The following is a 23,197-nucleotide window of genomic DNA, read 5'->3' as shown; positions in this document are numbered from 1 at the left end:
AAGACTCATCCCTGTTAGAGGGAGCAGTGGATAGAGTACTGGTTCCGGAGACAGGAAGATGAGTTCAATTCTGGCCTCAGATATTTACTAACTGTGTGACCCTGGCTAAGTCACCTAACTTCTGTCTGCCTCAGTTTCCTCAACTGCCAAATGGGGATATGAATAGTATGTACCCACTAGGGTTGTTGCAAGGATTGAATGAGATAATCTATGGTAAAGCACTTAGCACACATAATGGACATTTTAAAAAATGCTAATTGTCTTCCTTCCAAGTTAGAAATCTGGCAAGAAAACATACAAACTAATCCCTAAAACCAAATTTGAACTCTAAGATACAGGAAACAAGAAAAATCTTATTATTACTAAGCTAGAGGGACTTATTTAAGGATACATAGAATCAAGTGGAAATCAGCAGCCTTCAGTTCTAGCTCCACTAACCCTGAAAAAGCAGCTGCAATTCAGCAGGCAGCCCCCAGGCTCAACTTCCTTAACTCTGTGGGATGTTGCAAACTCTGCTGACTTCAGCTATGTGTAGTGGGATGTAAGATAGTGCCAACTCCATTTCCCTTTTTGCTCACTCCTCAGAAGAGTTTCCAGGGATGAGAAACATCAACAATGAGTGGTATTGGGGGATGATTAATCAAGTCCCTGAGGTTCCTACTGCTAAATGCTCTTGCCTTTATTTTAAACAACAGAAGAGCATATCCATCATTCGCTAAGTGATATAAAATATAATATATCAATAGGGCATGTTGTGAGGCTCAAATGAGATAATGGATGTAAAGCATTTTGCAAACCTTAAAGTGCTATATAAATGCCAGTTATCGTCATCACCAACAACACCAGCAGGAGCCTCCAATCATCAGTCCTCCACTGTGGTGGTGACTTCATTCTGTTATTTTTTACTGCATTCCTGCATAGATCAATACAGGGGTGTGCTGGTAAATGTTTAACATCTGGGCTTTCTGGAAAAAAAAATGTATGCACACACATTTTGAAGTTTAATCTGTATTATTAATCCTTTATGTCTAGAAATCAACGAAACAATAAATTAAACCCCAATTTGTAATGACTGCAGATTTTTGAGGCAATGAAAATTTAACTATTTGGTTAGCCATTGTTGTTATTTATCCTTCATTCTTAAAGAGGACCATGATATCAGGAAGGTGATGCCATGACTTGCAAGTGAATTGGATTTAAGTGAGGAGGGCTATGCAAAGTCACCAACCTCACTTTCTCCTCCCAAACCATCTGGATCCAGTGGTAAGATATAGATCAGGATGACTGTAGATGGCCCCTGTGTTAGTCATTAAAACTAGCTGAGGCACAACTCTGAGTATATATGTGTGTTAATTTTGTTGTAGTTTGGTTGTTTTAGTCATGTCTGACTCTTCATGACCCCATTTGGGGTTTTTTTGGCAAAGATATTGGAGCAGTTTGCCATTTCCTTCTACAGATCATTTTATAGATGAAGAAACTGAGGCAAACAGGGTTAGGTGACTTGCTCAGGGTCACACAGTTAGTGTCTGAGATTAGATTTGAACTGAGGAAGATGAGATATTGTGTCTTTATATGGACATTAGAGTTTCCTTCCATTCTCTCTTCCTCCTTTAACCCAGCTGCGTTATCCATCTTCAGCAAGATTTTAAACTACGAGTTAAGGGATTCCCAAAGAATAAAGAAATACCCCCTTTCCTTAGTCTCTGTCCATAATGTCACTAGATTATTTAGCTTTCCCACTCCATCTCTTCAAAGGCCTTACCTAGAACTGAGGCAGGACATGGGATTCTCAATCCTCTCACTTCACATATCCAGTCAGTTGCTGAGTGTTATCATTTCTATCTCCACAACATTTCCTACTTCTCTTCCCTTTTTCCTATCTACACAGTCACCATCCTAGTTTGGACCTTTATGACCCCTCCCCTGCACTATTACAATAGCCACTTAGTTGGTCTTGGAGAAAGTCTTTACTCATTTTAAACTACTTTCTGTACTGATTCCAGAGTGATTTTCCTAAAGTGCAGATCTAATCACTTCACTTCTTTCAATAAAGCTCCAGTGACTTCCAATTATCTTTAATATTAAATGTAATGCCTCTACTTGGCATTTAATATTTCTCACAACCTGAATCTGATCTACATTTTTAATCTTTAATACACATTAATCCTTTTTATTCACTCAATAGTCCATTCAATTTTGATTTCTTACTGTTTCTCATACACAGAACTCCATTGCCAATGGCTGCATCTTTGCACTGACTGATCACCATAACTGGAATGCACTCCCTCTTCACCTCTTCCTCTTATAATCCCTAGTTTTCTTTAAGATTTGGCTCAAGCACAATCTTCTAAATGAATCCTTCCATGTTCTCCCTAATTTCTACTGGTTCCTCAAAGTTATATTGCATTTTTTTTGGTATTATACAACATATACATGATGCCTCAAAGTCTTCGCAACACCCTATGTGTGTATAGCATGTGTACACATACACACACGTACATGCGTGCACATGGACACATATGTGTATACACACGTGTATATGTACACACGTGCACATGTGCATACACATATACATGTGTGCACATCTTGTTCATTAGAATGTAAGCTCCTTGAGGGGACTGTTTCACTTGCTGTTGTATCAATGCTTAGCATAGTACTTGATATATAGTAGACACTTTTTGTTGATTGAGCCAGTTACCCCCATTGGCTAATTTCCCAGAGTCATTTAGTCTCTTCGTTCTGTCCTTCAACCAGTTGAAGTTCCCAGTTTTTCTTTACTGTGTCTGTCTCTAGTGTCCCACTGATGACTTCCCATCCTTAGATCTGTTGGCTTTTACAGGTGGCCCTATCCAACATAGTCTCCCAAATTTCCTATTATTGCCTCAGGTCCCTGTAAAGATCCATTTTATGTTTTTTTGTAGTCTGAAGTTCCACTGCCCAGGAACATATTTCTCAATAAGAACATTATTTCTATGAAATGAACTGTGCCTTACAATATTATTTCATTAACAAATTACTGATGGACCAATTAATAACATTATATAGGGGCATTCCTGCATTTCCATCATTAATGACTTCTTGGATATATATATATATATATATATTATATATATACATATATATATAATATATGTGGGTTAATATATGTGTTAATTTTAATTTGTGTTATTAAATTAATAATTTGTGTTAATTAACAATCAGGGTCCATGAAAGTTGTCATCGAAGAACCTTCTGATGTTGTCAGAGGTTCTTCCTATGTTCTCCTTGCCCCATTTAGTCCAAATGCTGGTAAATCCTTCTGACCTTGTATGCTTGCTGTCAGTTTTGAATATAAAGTGAGATACTAGATTAGTTCTGAAATGGTATTCATGATCCATATATCATCCTCTAAATAGCTTCAATCAGATAAACCTGAGAATTGTCTATCACAAAATTTGCAGGAGCCAAGAGAATCTTACTCTCTACATTGCTGGATGGAAAATAGAATAAGATGCATGATTAGGTAGTTATATATTTATTAATTGAGGGTAAGAGTACATGAAATATTTTAACTTTATCTAGTAAGCTTTAAGAACAGAAGGTATTGAGTACAAAATCAGTCATCTAAACACATAAATAAATGCAAGCGGAATGAACAGATACTGCAGGCCTATATTCATTTCCTAGAGCGATAGTCCCTAAGGCACTCAAGAGGAAATAAACTTCATGAGGTGAGTACACACAGTAGCAGCTGGTAAGCCGACTCTCCTGCAGAGATCATGCTGGAATGTAGGACATGAGAGGAAAATATCTCTTAAAGCTCAGTCTCTTAAAGGCCCTAAACAAAATAAGCACTTCTCTACTTCATCAAAAGAAATTTGTCTAAAATGAAGTGATAGAAATTCCATAAGCTATCAACCTTCTCATCCAGTTCTGGGCTCCCAAAGGGTGGATTTCTTCTATTTAATTAACCAGAAACTTCTGGCTTCCCCAAATTTTTAATATAAAAAAACTTCAAGTCATTGGGCAATAACTTTCAACCACATTCTTTCAAACACCATGAATCCATGAGGTATATACATACAGTTGCAGCTAGTAAGCTGAAATGCCATTGTCTGAATCAAAAATGTAGCCTGGATTGTTTGGATTAATATGGAGCTTCTGGATTGGAGGGCAAGATCAGTCTTTTGCCTTTTTTTATATTCTCAGAGCTTAGCACAGCACCTGGAATATAGTAGGCAGTTAATATATGCTTATTGACTGACTTTTTATAAATCAAAGAAGTGAAAGGCCAGTATAGGTTAAGTCAGAACAAATCATGCTAAATTAATTTTTTTTAAAGACTTATTAGACAAGTAGAACAGGAATATGCCATGGTTAGAGGAGGTCTGAACTGAGCAAGACAAAGTCACCCACAAAAGTTCTGTAGACCGTATGGAGAGATGAGGACTACATAACAGTATAATTTAATAGCTGAAGTCATCAACCAACTTGAGCCAAAGAGTGGTGATTAAGAGATAGATGACAACCTGTCTGTGGACTTACTTTTCTTCCCAGAAATAGTAGTCTTTTAATCTAACTGGCTAAAAGATTAACAGGAAATATGATACTGAAGATAAGATAAATTGCATTCATCTCAACTAATAAAGCAGAGTTTGACACTAATGATTTTGAATTCAGTGATTTCAGTTGTAAATGTGTTAGGATGTGGAATGGTATCTGGAGCTTATTTAATAACTCAGGACTTTCAAGTATAAGATAAAATGAGACTTCTAGTCTTAGCTTACTATCTTAGTGATTTACAAGCTTGTATCTTAGATATATCTTAGTCTGGTTATACTTAGCTTATTTTGTTAGTCATATATGCTCTACATGTACTTACTTCTCAAACTTGTGGGTGACAAATTTTTGAGTAATAGCTAATACACTGAATGATATAATTGGGACTCCAAAAGATGCTATAAGATTGGAATTATGGACCAAATCAGGTCGAGCAAGACTTATTTTATCTATTTTTTTGACAAGGTTACTAAACTGGTAGATCAGAGGAATGCTACAGATATTTTTGCCCAATATTTTAGCAAAGCGTTTTATAAAGTATCTCACACTACTGAGATGGAAAAGATGGAGGGATGTGAGTTAGCTGATAAAATAATTATATGAATTTGGAACTGGTAGAATGGCCAGATTCAAAGAGTAGTCATTAATGGTTTACTGCCAACCTAGCACGATATCTCCAATGGAGTGTTCCATTGGATCTGTACTTTTAGATGAAGACATAGATATCAGGCTCATTAAATTTGTAGGTGACACACAGTTGGGAGGGATAGTTAAACATATCTTGACAGCCAAGATTTGTATGAACAAACCACTATCAGTTGACCAAATCCAGCTTTCCACTTGTTTTCATGTCCTCCATGAGCTAATAATGTTTTTCACTTTTATATAACTATTTGAAAAGGTGAAAATCACTCTTAATTTACAGGTCATGCAAAAACATGAATTTTAGGCTAGAATGCAGGTCAAAGTTTACTAACACATAGGCTAAAGCATTGGGCTGAATCTAACAAGATGAAATCACATAGGAATAAATGTAAAGTCTTACACTGGGTCAAAAAAATTAACTTCTCAAGTACATATTGGGAGAGGCCATTTAGATAGTAGTCAGAAAAAGTATGAGGATTCAGGCTCAATATGAATCAGAAAGATGATATGGTAGGCTCCTCCTCAAATAATGCACCTTTTCATTAAAAGAGCTGCAAGTTTTAGGAATAGGGAGATGTTAGTCTCTCTATATTCTACCATGATTAGACCATATCTGAAATCTTGGGTCAAGTTTTGAGCATCAAAATTTAGAAAATATATTAATGAGCTGGAGAATATCCAGAAGAGGAGAACCAGGTTGTTGAAAGTCCTTGAGCTCATGTCATGTGGATCAGTTAATAATGTTTAACCTGAAGAAGAGAAAAATTGAGTGGTACATGATAATTGTTTTCAAGTATTTGAAGTCACATAGAAGGATCAGACATTTTCTATTTGACCACAGAAGACAGAGTAAGAAGCAATGGGTAGGAGTTGCAAGAAGTCAAATTTATGTTTGAAGAAAGAAAAAACTTTCTAACATTTAGTGTTTTCCAAAAATGAAACAGTCTGTGTTTCATGCTCTTTTTTTCCCATACCACTGAAGATCTTCAACAATAGGTATGTTGTGGTGGAGGTCCCTTTTAGGCATGAATAATACTAGGTGGCCACTGAACTCTCTCCCAATCCTAAAATTTTGTGATTCTGAATATGAAATTTAATAGAGACAAATATAAAATTTGGTATTTGGGTTCAAAAAACTAACTGTATAAGTATGTGATGGGTAAATGGAGAAAGAAAGTTTTTCAAGTAGAGAGAAAACTAAATGTTTTATTGGACTGCAATTTCGATATGATTTATATCCATTATAACATAATAGCATAAAAGCTTAGGTTATATTCATAAAAGTATAGAGGGTGATTCTAAAGCAAAGGAGGTGATAGGATAGGTATAATCTGTCAGGTCAGATATTTGGAATACCTAATTCTAGCTGCTGCATTTTAGGAGGCCTTTAGATAAGCTGGTACATATGCAGAGGTACGCAAACAAGATTGCAAGGAAGCTGGGAAACCATGCTATATAAAAAGAGGTTAGACAGCTGGGAAATATTATTTTAACTAGAAAAGAGATGTTGAGCAGTGGTTGATTGTTATTTAAATTAATAAAGGATTGTTGTGTGAAAGAGAAATTAAACTGCTTGGCCCAAGAGCCTTGAAATAAGACAAAGGGGTGGGTATGCTCTAAGGAGTAAGGTTTTGACCCAACATGAAGAAACATTCTTAATAATTAGAGCTATCCAAAAATGAATGGATTATTTCAGAAGATCCTAAATCCTCATGTACTTGAGGGTTTTATAGGCAAAAAACTGTATAAATACTTTCCAAGGACACTGTAGATAGCATTTATGATTTGGGAGTGAGGCAGGTCCTTTTCTCCTCTGGAATTCTGAGTCATTTGATTTTAATTTGGAAGATGCAAATACAGACCACCAAACCACCATCTGCCTTTTCTATCCTTGCTCATGTGTCACTGAATGGAACTAGAGAAAGTCATTCAATCAAGATAACTAGTTTGATTATAAGTTTATGCAACACACGTGAAACCGGGGCCCTCATCTTAATAAAACTATGCTATCCTAAGCCTTGTTTTCTCTCCTTAAGTCTTGCACAATATCCTCTTCCAAAATATCCCCAACTCCCTTCCTTTCAGCCTCATGCTTGGAAAAAACAGGTCAATTTATATGATCTTCTTCACTTCTCTATACATAAAAACCCCTTGACCATTACTATTTCTCCCTTCTTTTATTTCTCACCAAGGCCAACCCTTCTACATGTACCCTTGACCCCATTCCCCATTCTGTAACATATTGCTAACACTCTCATTCTCTCTCTCTCTCTCTCTCTCTCTCTCTCTCTCTCTCTCTCTCTCTCTCTCTCTCTCTCTAAGGATCTGTCCCTTTCTACTGCTTTCTTCCCCACTATCTAAAAACAAATCCAAGGCTCTCCCATGCTGAAAAAACTCTCATTTGACTCTGCCATCACCTTACGCTAATATCTATTTCCTCCCTATTCTTAGAAGAAGCTATCAACACTCATCTATTTCCTCTCCTCTCATTTCTGAACTTCTTGCAATTTGGCTTCCAATATCAGCACTTGAAATTGTTTTCTGCCAAATCATATGACCTTTACTGTTAAATTCTCTTTCTTTTTGACCTGAAGCATTTGACATTGTCAACTACCTGCTCTTCCAGGGTACTCTCTCCTTTCAGGGTTTTTGTGACATTCTACTCTCTTGATTTTTCTCTTAACTATTTGGTTACTCCTCGATCTCTCATGCTGCTTCATTTTCTCTCACATTCCCCTACACCCAGGACTATCCTGGGCTTTATTCTAGTATTTATTCTCTGTGTATCCTATCATATGGTGACCTTTTCCACTTCCAGAGGTTTCAGTATCATCTCTATGGAGATGACTCTCAAATCTACATATCCAGTCCTTGTAAGTACTTATATTTTATCAGTTTCAGTCACGTATTTTCAAATGCTTACTGGATATTTAGGGATGCCCTAAAACTTAGTATGTGTAAAACTGAACTCACTATCTTCTTTTCCAAATTAACCTTCTTTCTGAATTTCTTTGTTTTTGTAAAGGGCACCATCATCCTTCTAGTTACCCAAATTTGCACCTTTGGGATAATAGCTCAACTCTTTCTAACTCTACATGTCTAATTAGTTGCTAAAGCATTCCATTCCTACCTATACTAGATAGCTCCCATATATCCACTTCTGTCTACTGACACAGCCACTATTCTATTTGAAGTCCTCATACCTCACACCCCTATGAACTTGTCTCTCTGCCTCAAACCTCTCTCCATTCCAATCCATTCTCCATACCACTGTATAAAGTGATTCTCCTGACATGCAAATGTGACCATCTCATTCTCCTACTTAATAAATTCCAATGGTTCCCTATTGCCTCTAGGATTAAATATATGTTACTCTGTTTGCCTTTGAAAGTCCACTACAACTTGACCCCAAGCCCAGCTTTCCAACCTTATTAGAACATTATTCCTCTTAGAACGCTCTACTGTACAGTTGAGCTGGTCTGCTTTGCTCACATGTCACACTCCATCTCCTGTCTCTGAACCTTTGTACGTATGCCTGGAATATACTCAACCTCACCAAAATCCCTTGAATATTTACCAAGAAAAATCCCAATTGGGGCCATAGAAATGGCTGAAAAATAACTGAACAGCAGCAACAAAAATGTGCCAGGCACTGTGCTACGTGCTGGGGATACAATTACTAAAAAGAGAAAGTCTGTGCCCTCAAAAGAACTTACAATCTAAAAGGAGAGACAATATATAAAAGGAGGCAGAAAAGCTGGGCATGGACAGAACACCACGTGGTAGTTGTCATGGGAGCATCTTACTCTGTGGAGTTGAAACCAAATAGAACATCAGATGCATAGTTGAATGATCCTCCAAATCTAGCTTCTGTCCTCTACAAAGGAAGGCATTGGGAGGAATTTGGTACTCACTCCCTCCAATCTGAAGGGAAAGAGGCTGAGAGAGGGGGTGTCAGTCAAGGTTTGAGTTAGCGTGGTGATGATATTAAAGGTGATGAGCTTTCCCTGGGAGAGGCATCTTGTTTACATTGAGTTGAAACCAGACCTAGCAACAAATGCAGAGTGGAGAGTGCATGCCCTTGAGTAAGTCACTGCCTTTAATTGTTCATTTGAAAAATGAGATACTAGTGTTAGATGATCTCTGGGTTTCCTCTAATTCAGAAATTGTATAGTTATGTAAGATGAAACATCTTACCCTTATTATTTAAAAAACCTCAAATATGTCCTGGAAATGGAGAGAGGGACACATCAACCACATGTGAGTTCATTCTCTGTTGTGGTTGTTGATTTCATCCAAGTACTAGATTCCATTTGGTATAACTTTCCTTGGAATTACCTGAGAAATGAATCATAACCTACTTAGAGGGCCTTATATTAGAAAAACAAATTGAATAAAGACTTATTCAAACACACTCCTTTTCTGACTGATAGAGGGTATTTCATGTTAAAATTATTGTTCATAATATGACAGGATTTATTTTTTGAGCTAAGTAAAGAAGAACGGTTCACAGATCTGCCTTAAGAAGGCAAATAAAGAAGTTGTCCAAAGGCCACAAAAAAACTGATAAGCATAGAAGTGAGACCTTAATCCAAGTTATTGAATGAGCATTTATTATCTCATTTGGAAGTGCTCATGATGAGCATTTCCATGAAGATTATCATAGTCTGTCAGCCCATATCTTTTGAAGAGGAAGCAGAGATAGAGAAATTCTACTAAAAAGTAAATAAAACCATTTAAATTGAAGGGCAATTAGATGGTGCAGTGGATAGAGTGCTGGACCTGGAGTCAGAAAGACTCATCTCCTTGAGTTCAATCTGGCCTCAGACACTTCCTAGCTGTGTGACCCTGAGGAAGTCACTTAATTCTGTTTGCCTCAGCTTCCTCATCTGTAAAATGAGCTGGAGAAAGGAAATGGAAAATCATTCCAGTATCTCTGGCAAGAAAATTCCAAATGGGGTCATGAAGAGTCAGTCATGACTGCAAAACAACTGAACAACAAATTTAAATTGAATGAGTATGTACTGTGATACTCAGAGAATTCAATGCAATGGTGTGCATAGAAAAGTTTAGCAAAAAATATATTGGAAAATTATCCTTTGTAGTAAGGAACCAAAGAGGCACAATACATGTAAAGAACACAGAATCTTTACGTCTACATATCATCATCTACATTGTCATAAAGAAAGCTTTCTTTGACAGTTAGGATATACTATTCATGATAAGCACAAAATAGCATCATAAAAAAATGAAATTAATTATACTGAAACAGAAGAAGTAACTGGTTACTGAAATGAGAATCATTTGTACATAAACTGTATATGCCAGACTCTTTTTTAGTGTAATAATCGAAATAGATACTGAATTAAAAGAAAGAATAAAAATGGTACATTATCACAATCTCCTGAAAAACTATAATTGATGGAGGTCAATGAGCACAAGAGGGCAACCAAAAGGGTCAAGAAATCAATTGATCCAGAGAATAGTTTATCTTTCTATTAACCAGAAGGTTATGACAAACAAGGGCAACACTAGGTTAAAGAATAAACATACTGATGAAATATTACAAGAGAGGATTGTGAGGATGATGATAAATGGAGGGAAAACAAGTTTATGGACTGTTTGGCAGGAGACCCAATTAATACAGATGAAATTAGAAGGGGACAACAAACAGGAGAAAAATAAAAATAAGACCTGTCAAAATTATTATTCCAAACTATTTTCACCATTTTCAATACCAGAGGGACTATTACTTTTAGATTTCAACACTGTAGTCCCTAGAGTCCTAGTTGAGAAAGTAAAAAATGTCAATCAAGCAAAGATGGACAAAATAGCTGGAATACACTTATACAAAGAGGAAGTAACATAATTTTTGAAAGTAATATGAAATTGATTATCAAGATACCTGAAAAGAATTATGAACAAGATTATCACTTTCTTTTTTTCTTTAATAGTATTTTATTTTTTTCCAATATGTAAAGACAATTTTCCACACTCATTTTTTGAAAAATTTTTAGTTCTAAAGCTTTTCCCTTCCCAAGGCAGCAAACAATCTGATGTAGGTTATATACATGCAAGGATTATGAATTTAAAAAGTGATTGAGTAGGTATCAGTATCAGCGCATATGTCTAACTTCCCATTGCTACAAAATCTTTATAAGAAAAATCTGTTTTCAGGAAAAACATGATAAGTGAGGATAAGAAAACTTGTAGACTCTCAGAAAATACATTCTGACTACATTTTAATAATAACACAATACACTGAAAAATGCAGTGATTACAAGATCCCAATCTACATATTATTAACTATAAATATGAATTCAATTTTATATAAGAGGATGCCATAATAAAACTCTCCTCCAACAAGGTTTTGTTAACATAGATCTATATTATATGAATAATTATAATATATATGTTTGGTACATACTTAAAATCATACAAAATTTCTTATAAGATGCAACAACAGGTGATTTTGTTAATGTATCTACTGACTGTTGATATTCAATAAGGCATAAAACAGTAGTACAATGTAAAGTTGACCAAAGTTTAACAGTGTCTTTGAAAATGTTATAGAAGATATTCAACAGAGATTAAATAAAAGAAGAAGGTCCTCCAAATATATGTGTTTGCAGATGACATCGTGCTCATTATATCAAGCCCTGGAACACTACAATCTCCTAAATGAGACTTAAAATCACTGCAAAAAGATTGCCGTAACCATATACATGAAAAATCAAGTAAATGATGAATGCCCACTGTTCAGACTTTAACATGCAATTGAATGCACAGTTCATAAAGTTGGTCTATTACTACACAATGTATCTTGGACAGACATTGAAGCTGGACCCAGGATGGAAGAGATTAAGAAGAATCAGTTGCATTATCTTTAAGAAACTGTACAGTCATGCTTTTAATGACTTGAAGATTCTTCCAGAACCATAACCTTTTAACACCATTTTTTAATTTGTGATACTCTTTAGATACAGTACATAGAATATCACTTTGAAAAGTCTTTGTGGTTAAAGAATTAAAGGGCAATAGAAAAGTATATATAGAGGGAGGGGAGAATGATGCAGCATACCCCCATCAGAAATTTTGTGGAAAAGTGGGGAAAAGAAGTTGCCAAAGAAATGTGTGCCTGGAAAAGAAGATGAATGGATGATGTGGGAAAAGAAAACAGAGAATAACCAATGGACATGTGCTCCAAAGATATCCATATAATATCGGAACCTTTAGAGATAGAACCCCCCAACCCCTAGCACATTGGATGAAGTACCTATGGGGGATTTATGGAAAGACATGGATATGAGTCAAATGGGTGATAATGTGTGGACTGGCTGTGATTTTCTCCTTTAAAAGAATTATTTAGATTGATGATGATTTGATGGACATCAAAAAATCTGAAGAAATAAATATCTTCTTTATTTAGCTCACACTATCATTTAAAGAACCCCAAAAGTAAATATTCAAAGAGTAAGTCCAAATGGTTGTTGATATATCTATTTAAGGAAATCTTTCCTTTAAGCCATAGATGAATTTCTCTTTTTTAAATATTTATGTTGCTTCTCATTTATATTTTTGATGGTTTAGCAGAATGAAGCTGAAAGCATTAGTCTTAGACATGCACATATGTATGTCATTTCATTGTCTCACTTCCCATGCCCACCCACCCTCACCAAGTAGACATGACAAGGTCTTTGCAAAATCCAGGTATAATTTTCAACTTTAATCATCTTGAGTTGCAACTGTACTAGAAACAAACTGTGCATGACATATAAAAGACTGACTGAAGTGAGAATACCATTGTGCATTATGCATTCTTACTTTGTATTTTGTGCCAATGCAAAGTGACTGCTATAGATGAAATGGTAAGCAAAAATCTAAGAGTTATGGAAATTATATCTAAGTAAGGTGCTGCCATTTTGAGGTACCCTTAATATAAGAGCAGTTTGACAAAAGGGACAGAAAATGAACTTTTACATTAAAAAAAGAAAGTCACCAATGGTTAAAGACTGTAATGCTCTTTCATGAATGAACAGTATGGTAATTGAAAGAGGGAGGAAATTAACATTAATTTTATTTTTTAAAAATGCCAAAGTTTATGCATATAGAAACAGGTTTTAGATAAACTGGGAATAGTATGTTTACAGGGACAGAAATTAACTGTGGTATAAATGAAAATGTTCAAATCATCTTGTAAAGGTGGTGTATTTGTCATATGTGAACATTCTGATGGTTGAAAAGGGTAGAAAAAGAATTTTAGTTCAGTAAAACTTATAAAATGTAAATGTGAAGAAACATAGTTTTCAAAGAGGAATCCTTTAAGAATTTTTAATGACTAGGGCTGCCACTGGAATTGGAAGGGCTTGTCTACATATAGCCTGTAGTCTCTGGGAAGGAAACTCTAAACTTTCCTAAATGCATAGGTAAGCAGTTACCTGTTCATCATGATTTCTTGAATGTTCTTCCTTATTAATCCAAATCAGCCTTTAATATATTTCTTGTCATCAAGTTCTTTCATAAAGGCCCATTTTTTCTCATTGGTTTAGATGAATTCTAAGATCCCTTCCAACTCAAAATGTTTATAATTACTCTTATTTTGTAGCCAAATGAAGAACAGCTAGTGGGCCAACTTTATTATGTAGACATAGACTATGTTTCTAGTTTATAAGAAATAAGGTGATAATAGATCAGTATTTGGGAATACTAGATAACTATGTGGTACAGAGGATAGAGCACTGGGGCTGGAAACAGGACGACCTGGGTTCAAATCTGGCTTCAGACATTTAGCTGTGTGGCCCTGGGCAAGTCACCTAATCCTGTTTGCCTCGGTTTTGTCATCTGTAATAATGAATTGGAGAAGGAAGGGGCAAAACACTCCAGTATCTTTGCAAAACAAACAACACATCTATTCCCAATGGAGTCACAAAGAGTCAGACACAACTAAAAAAATAGAAAAGCAGTTTGGGAAAGCTGTGAATTATGGAAAGCATGTCTTCAGAATTCTTTCATATCTTGCATCTAATGCGATCTTATACCCTGCTGGGACTATACCCAGAACCCTTACTTCACTCAAGTCGCATGATAGCGCCTGGAGATTGAAAGAGGGCATCAAGGCTGCATTGCATACTAGTTAGTTTACCTCATCCAAACTAAATTATCCCACTTCCCTCTGCTGTAGAAGTATGCTTCATTTATTTATTTTTTTAATGTATTGATATCAAGTTTTTCATCACCCATATTTCCCTAAGTCTCCTACTCCTTTTAACAAAGATGAAGAGGGGGAAAAGAATGGTTCAGCAAAACTCACCAACATATTGAAATCTGAGATTGTATACAGTGTTCCACACTTGTAGTTCTCTACTTCTGTGAAGGAATAGGAGAAAAGTACCTTTCAATACCTCTTCCTGAGGCCTGGCAGTTATAGTTTTGTAATATTCAGTTTCCATCGTTTTATTGTTCTTTTATTTTAGTGTTTGTTGTAGTGATGTATATTTTGTACACATTATCTTCCTGGTTCTATTTATTTCATTTTGTAGCATATATTCAGACTATTTTTACAGTAATATTCTGTTACATTCATGTTACACTGTTTGCTTAGTCATTTGCCCAAGTGATAGGAATCTACTTTGTTTCCATCTCTTTACTTTTATAAAACTTTTGGCATATATGAAGCCTTCTTTTACTCATAAACTACCTTAGAGACAGGTAAGGGATACAGTGAACCCAGAGTCAGGAGGACCTGAGTCCAAATCCAGCCTCAGACCGTTACTAAGCTATGTGACTCTAGTAACTTAACCGCTGACTTTTGCCTCAGTTTCCTGAACTGTAAAATGAGGATAATAATAACACCTCCTCCAAGGGTTATCCTGAGGATAAAAGAAAGGACTTAGCAGAGTGCCTGGCACTTGGTAGGAATATAATAAATGTTGAGTTCTTTTATTCATTCATTTATTCCCTTAGGGGTATATGACTAACAGTGGGATATCTGGAATAAAAGGCATGGGAATTACAGGCACCTTCTTAGCAGAATTCCAAATTGCTTTCCAGAATTATTAGACCACTTCCCAGCTCCACAAACAGTGCACTTTTGTATCCCTCTTTCCATAACCTCTTCAACAATGAAAGCATTCCCATCTTTTGTCATCTTTACCAATTTCCTAGGTATAAGGTGAGATCATAGATTTGTTTTATTTTCTGTTATAAGTAATCTGAAACATTCTTTTATGTGGTTGTAAATAATTTTAATTTCTTCTTTTGAGAACTGTTCATTTAATCTTTTAACCCCTTATTTCTGGGTTTTAGGCAATGAATTTTGGTCATATATTTTTATTGCCTATATATCATATATTTTTGTTACACAAAGGTGTTTTTTCTCTTACAGCTAATCACTTCCCTTCTTATCCTAATTACATTAATTTTTTCAATATAAATGCTTTTCACTTTCATATGACCAAACTTACCTACTCTATCCATTGTAATAACTTTTCTCGTGTGGTTAAGAATTCTACACAGAACTGTAAAATGTACCTGATCTGGTTCTCTTCTCATTTTATTCACAGTATGAACTTTAATATTTAGGTAATGTGTCTTTTTTGAGTTATGACATATCTTGTAAGAATTTGGTCTAGACCTAATTTCTACTAGACTGCTTTTCAATTTTACCAGCAATTCTTGTCAAATAGTGAGGTTTTTTTACCTACGTCATTTAAGTTTTGTGGTTTATATTGAATTCAGTTTTTCCTGATTCTTTGTTCTCTGGTCTGTTCCATTGGTTGGCTTTTCTATTTTTAATCTGTGCCAAATAGTTTTGACAGCTATTGCTTTATATCATATCTTGAGGTCAGAAAGTGTAATTCTCCTTCCATTTACCCTTTTCATTCCTCTGGATATCTAAATCATTTGTTCCCCCACTTAAACTTTGTTATTTTTTTTCTGTTCTATAAAGAATCCCTTTGGTAATCTGTCGTTAAAACACTAAATCTGTAAATTGTTTGGTACTTTTGTCACTTTTATTATGTCAGCATGGCTAGTTATCTAAGCTGTTATTTCTTTAAGGACCACTTTAAAATTGCAGCTTTTCAGGTATTAAGTGCTTTGGTAGATCAATTCTCAGGTATTTTATTTACTTTGTAGTTACTTTGAATGAGACTTAACTTCTATTATTGTGAATTTTGTTTTTTACTAAATAGAAGGGCTTTAGACTTCTGTGAGTTTACTTTGTAACCTGCTATTTAATTGGAGCTATTTATAATACCAATTAAATTCTTTGGTCTTTTCTAAGATTTTTCTAAAGGAAACCATCATGTCATCATCAAAAAGGGATCATTTTTCTTTCATTTTGTCTATCATTAAGTTCTTAATTTCTTTCTCTTATCTCTTGGATGTTAGTATTTCTAGAAATATGTCAAATGATAACAAGGAAGGGGGGCATCTTTGCTTTATTTTTATGATCACTAGAAAATCTAGTATTTTTGATTGCATATATTGATAGTTAATAGTTCTATATAGAAAGTTTAAGTTGTATTTTTAGAAGACCTTTCTATGTTTATGCTATGACGGGTTTTAGCATAAATGTTATATTTTGTCAATTTTTTTTTTGTATTTATGAATGTAATCATGTGGTCTGGCAGTTTAAAAAACATATGATTATGTTTATTATTTTCTTAATGTTGAACCATCCTTGAATCCCTGGTAGAAATCCAAAATGATTAGAATAAATGATTTTGAATAAATTGCTGCAGAATTTTAACTAGTATTTTATTCAAAATTTTAAATCAATATCCATTAGGTTAAAAAATGTTCATTCGTTTTAATTCTCAGTTTTGTTGACAGACTACTGCATAGTAGATTCTGATCATTCCTTTTGTTTCTGTCAGTTTTTTTTAATTTTTTTCAATTTCATTTTCTTCTTTTTAAGCAGGCTATTAGAACTTTTGAAATTTTGTTTATCTGTTCTATAATCTTTTTGGTTTCTAATTTTTCCCCTAATTTTTTAAGATTTCCTCTTTCATACTTGTTTTGTTTTTTTGTGTTATTTTCCTAACTTTTAATTGCATAGTATTTATTGATTTGTTTTCGGTTTTGTTAATGTATGGTATTAGGGACATAATTTTTCCTTAGCTATACAATGGAAATTTGGAACTACAGTATTTTCATTATCATTGCCCTTTGTGCAGTCTTTATTTAATGATTGATCTATTTGACAGCTCGATTAAGATTTTATCATTACATCTCCATTTAGGTTTATGTCTTTTGTTTGTGCTCATGTCATTAATTTTATTGATTTAAGGCTTATAAAGTATATGTTTAGTATTTTTGCTATGCTTCCTTTATTTTATCATCATCATCATCATCATTTTTCATGTGTATATTTAATTTTTGAACTTTTCAATATGCTTTTCCATCTATTATGTCATTTTATTTTTGTAAAGCAATTCTGTCAGACACATCAGATTGCCATCATTATCTTCACTTTATAGATAAAGCAAAGGACACAGAAATTATATGACTGCCTAAGGCCACTTAGTAATTAAAAAATCTAGGACCAGAACCCAAGTATCCTAATGTCTAATCTTGGATTGCTTCCCCCAGTCCATGCTGCCTCTTTAATCTAGAAGACATATTAGAGAAAAAATCTCTCCTGCTTTCTGACAATGAAAAAACCCACCCTTACACAATTAAGAGATTGAATTTAACCTTTTTTTTCCTTAATGTATGCTCTACTTTCTGACATGAAATGTTCATTTTTCTCTCTTACCTTTTCAACAATTATGTCTCTGCTCTCACCTCTACATTTTGGGGTGTTCATTTTTAAAACTTGATCATCTTGCTAGGATCAGAGTTTTTCACTAACCTCTTTTCATTCATTATTTTGTTTCCATCTTTCATTTTCTTATGACATAAAGTAATTTAAGAATCTTGAAAGGCTTTACATTACTAAACATAGATTTCTCCCAGTGGTCTAACTTTTGAGTGATCATCCCTCTGAGCCAGACAAATAGATTGAGGTGAATCTCTGAGGCTTAACATCAGCTAAAATGAGAGCTCTGTCCTCATTTGTAAGCAGTACATAACACTGACATTTGAAAAGTAAAATTGGAGAGAAGTTCCACCCAGTTCACCCAGATGCCTGAGTCAACCCAAGGGATACACTAAACTCATTCTCTCAGGATTATTTCAGTTTCATTTGGCATTGATTTACCTCTCTTCTCCATGATCAAGCATTCACTATTTGAATCAATAGTACTCTTTGAAACCGAAAGAGTATATTTTCCCACATTGAGCAAACTTAAAATTCTATTTTGGCTCAGGATAAGTATATAATCTATTAAACTATCAATCTGATGTCTTTAAAAAAAATTTCACTTGTTTCTGTCCAGATAAACTGAGTTACATTAAATGTTTGATTTTTTTAAAAAAAATGTGATATTCTCTTTCTATCACAGTGGCAGTTAGATGACGCAGTGGCTAGAGTGCTGGGTCTGGAATCAGGAATACCTGAGTTCATATCTGATCTCAGACACTTTTACTAGCTGTATGATCCCAGGCAAGTAACTTACCCCCTATTTGTCCCAGTTCCTCATCTATATAATGGGAACACATTGGGAAAAGAAATGGCAAACTACTCCAGTATCTTTGCCAAGAAGATTCCACGGAGAAGTTCATGGGACCATGAGAGTCGGACATGTCTAAACAACTGAACATCCACAAAATTTCTATCACAAGAGATATGTGCCCTGTCTAGACCTGGTCCTGGTTAGTTCAGTGCTGATAAGACTAAAGGTAAACACTCATTCCCCTATGAAAGCCAGTCATCTTCAGTCTACCTTTCATGGCTCGAGACTGCACTCCCAAATATTGACCAATAGTTCTGAAAGTGGAGAAGGATACAAGAGAATGTGCATTGCTCGGTACAATTCATAATTGCTATTGGGAGGAGAGGGGAGTGTGCGTATGTGTATGGGGAAGGGAAAGGTAGGAGAGGAACCAAAATGGAAAGGGTATAATATGCTAAAGGTGACAACTTTAATCATTCTTATACACTAAGGAGAATACTTTTTTAAAAAAAAAGAAGACTTTTTTTGGTAGAACTAATAAGCGCCTTTTCTTATCTCCTGTATCCTTCTCTCAATTCACACTATGACCAGATGATTTGCTTGATTTATTGCAATAGTTCCTGAATGTCTCTGTGCTTCTAGTTTCTCCCTTAATCAACCTATCCTCTATATAGCTGTAAATTCATATTTCTAAACCATAGGTCTGTCTGTGTTATTCCTCTGTTCAAAAAATTTCAGTGGCTTCCCATTGTCTCCAAGATGAAATACAAATTTCTTTGTTTGGCCCTTAAAAACCTTCACAACCTTATCCCAGCCTATCTTTCTGGGCTTATTACATATTAACCCCCTTCATATAGTCTGAATTCCAACTAAACTGGTCTATTTCTATTCCCCAGATATGACATTTCATCTCCCATCTCTACACCGTTGCACAAACTGTTCCTCATGCTTAGTATTCTCCTTCCTGACTCATTTACACTTCTTGGACCCCGTTCAAGTGATGCTTCCCTCAGGAAGCATAGGAATAGTGAATGGGCCTGTGACTTCATTGGTATAAAGAATTTTCAAATGAGAAAACTCCCTCTATCAATGGGGTTTGGCAACTTCTCTGGGACTTAGAGTGTGAGAGCTTCTTAAAGCATGATGAAGTGACTTGCCGCAGTTATTGTCAGAGGCAGGACACGAACCCAAGACTTCCTGGCTTAAAGGAAAACTCAGTGATTCACTACATGATGCTGCCTTCAAGCAGGTTCTCCTAATTCCAATTGTAATTATCTCCTCCTCTCCACAAACCAATTCAAGTTTTTTTTTATTTCCATTCCAAATTAACTCATCTATGAATATATTGTATATACCTAGGAGAATACAAGCTACTTAAAGTCAAGGACTGTCTCATTTTAGTATTTTATTCCTAACAAAGTATCTGTTATTTAGGAGGCACTTAATACGTGCTTATGTGATTGACTCCTAAGAAAATTCTGATAGTATTTTGATGATGCAACCAAACTAAATTGACATCTAAATTCTTTGAACCATATTTTGAAGGATTTTCTCTTCCTGTGAGTCACCTACACACACTAGAGCCTTGTTGTAATGAATCCTCAGGGTCTATGACATAGGGACACCTGATAACCAATTTAGTTTGGTACTTCAGTATCCAAATTCTCTTAGACTGGATCCAAGACAGACCTATATCATGCTGAACTCTATTCCGTAATGTTACAGCATGGTCCCATATTTTGAACTTTCTATAGTAGCTCCTATATATTTTTCAAGTTTGTATATCTACCAACTCGTATTGTTATGAGAGGCTTTGTGGTATGGTTAATTAAGAGCTGGTCTTTAAACTAGAAAGATTGGGTTCAGGCTCCACCCATATAAATAGCTAGCATTTATATAGTATCCACCATGATCCAAACATTGTGCTAAGTGCTTTACAAATATTATATCATTTGATCTTCACAACAACCCTGGGAGATAGGTGCTATTATTATTCCCATTTTACAGTTGAGGAAATTGAGGCAAACAGAGGTTAAGTGAAGTGCCCAAGATCACACAGATAGTAAGTATATGAGGTGGAATTTGCAGTCAGGTCTTCCTAATTCCAGACTCATACTCTATCCATTGCACCACTAACTGCCTCTCTAAGACATACTGTGTGATGCTAGGGAGATCGTTTAGCTTCTTAGTACTCTAGGTAACTCTCCAATACCGTAAGATGCAGGGAAGGTGTCAGTTTGTCTTGGTAGAGGGATCTATGCCAGTGTCTATACCTTATCTATACCAGTTAAATTATCCAAGAAAGAAAGAAAGAAAAAAAGAAAGGAAGGAAGGAAGGAAGGAAGGAAGAAAAAGAAAGAAAAAAGTAAGGGCTCAGGTACTTCATAGATTTACTTATCCTGATTGAAATCCTATTTTCTATTTGTAAAAATTCTACCTCAGACTATTTTTAATGTAAAATTATAGTTAGTTTTGAAAAGGATCATAGAAGTCCTCTAGTCTCACCCCCTCATTTTACAGATGAGGAAACTGTAGCCCAGAGAAGCTATGATATATCTAAAGTTACATAAGTAGTAAGAGACAGAGCTAACATTTGAACCCAGGATCCCTGACTTCAAATTCAGAATCTTTTCACTACATTCTTATCAAAATTATTTCTTACTCATTGCAAAACGAATTATCTTCAATCTACTATAAACTCCACAAGAAGATAAAAAGCAATCTTTCCATTGCATGCTTTTCAGTAATAGAGACCCCTCCTTTCCTTTTTTTCCCCTTTTGACCTCCTATTATAAGGAAGAAATCTTCACTTTATTTCATTTTGGTTAACATAGCAGAGATTTTGCTTTATGTCTGGCCATCTTTTCTATTGCTGCTTTATAAAGAGCATCTGATTCATGCCAGGTGTGTTGTTGCCAAATTCTGTTTTTAAGGGAAACAAAAGTGCCCTTGATTTAAGTGCCCTAGGCTTATGTAACTACCAATAACACTTCTGCCACGGATTTCACTCTGCATACCAAAGGCTATAGAATTTTCCTTCAATTAAAAAATAAAGATAATGAAGAATTAAAAAGAAGAGTTCTTTCCCAAGTACTTTAAAAAATTCTCTTACATTATTTCTGATGAAATCAGACTTAAAATATGTAGCCTGGTATAGTCATGGAGATGCTCTCTGAAGATTCCATCAGTCATTGACATAAACTAAAGGACTTCTAGGGTGTTTGCAAGGAATTCAAGGAAAGAGAAGAAAAAGTAGGGTCAGCTGGATAAAAGTTAGCATCTTCCTCCATCTTAACTCCATTTGGACCTTGTAGCATGGAGGAGTTGTAGTGCTTTGACCCTCTCTATAAAGACTCTGAAAGCTGCTCTTTAGAGCCATATCGGATCTGTTGCTAGCAGGCAAGCCATGGCCATACTGTCAGAGTAGAGCCAATTGAAAGATTGTTGTGACCCTCTCCTTTTTGCACCCCTCCTGTCTTCATGCCAGGACTCTGACAACTTAGTAACTCCCTCCAAGATGGCTGTGCCCTCCACTACATGAGAGGGAAAGACTGAACAGGGCAGTTACCCCTGCTTCTGCAGTCAACAGGATTTTGCTATTATACTATTATTTTCAGGGAAATGGACAAGTCAGACTATGTTCTATGGTCTCCTTCCCTGCTGCAATTTCTGCTTATTCCCTCACTACTGTTTATTTCATTGTTAGATAAAGAAGTTAGTGACCACCAATCCCTGTTTTGTGTTTAATGTTATATGCAGTGATAGAGGTTGGGGAGAGAGTGAATCTGGATAAAAAGCAGTAGGCACAGCCAGTCCTCATTAGAGAAGGTGTCAAATCATGCTTTCCTCTTTGGAACATCACAGACCTGGCAATGCTTCTCTTCTATAGTATTCCTAGCCAGCTAAAAACGACAAGCAGAACTTATCAGCAGGGAAATCTAATAGCAACCTGAACTGAATCCTGTTTCCCCAGACTAGAGATATTAGTGAACTAAAGGCTGGTACTTTGGGAGGGGAGGGGGATTGCTTGCTACTATAGGTACCATAGGTCCCTGTTGATATCCTTTATTGGTGGACTACTGGATCACCTCCGACATTCACCTCTTGACTGGAAAGTGGGAAGATTTATAGGTTGAAGGACCATTCTGACCAAGTGATACACATCAATAGTATTTGTCTTATTAGAGCTATTATCTTAGTATCTTAGGAAGTCTAAATCAAACCTCTTTGTTTTACAGATGACTAGAACGAGAGCCAGAAAGGCGAAGCAAATGATCTAAGATCACAAGACAAGTTAGTAGATGAGTTGCGAATAGAACTCAGATTTCTGACTCCTGATCCAGTGGTCTTTTCTACTTATGATTTGGCTTCCTCATTTCCTTCATCTGACTTCCCAGGCAGTAAAATGGAATGTTCTCATGATAAACACAAACATCAAGGCAATTATTTTATCT

The 23,197-nt window shown here is 35.4% G+C and overlaps 1 protein-coding gene across 2 annotated transcripts in view; it reads left to right on the top strand.

The window, feature by feature from the left end:
- CCDC198 (coiled-coil domain containing 198) overlaps nt 1-23,197 on the top strand; it is a 50,736-nt gene that overhangs the window by 9,302 nt on the left and 18,237 nt on the right. The gene's annotated exons all lie outside the window — the stretch shown is intronic.

Source organism: Notamacropus eugenii, chromosome 1, assembly GCF_028372415.1.
Source record: "Notamacropus eugenii isolate mMacEug1 chromosome 1, mMacEug1.pri_v2, whole genome shotgun sequence".
Classification (NCBI taxonomy): Eukaryota; Metazoa; Chordata; class Mammalia; order Diprotodontia; family Macropodidae; genus Notamacropus; species Notamacropus eugenii.
Note: the sequence above shows the minus strand (reverse complement) of the source record. Positions and strands in the feature narration are given on the sequence as shown.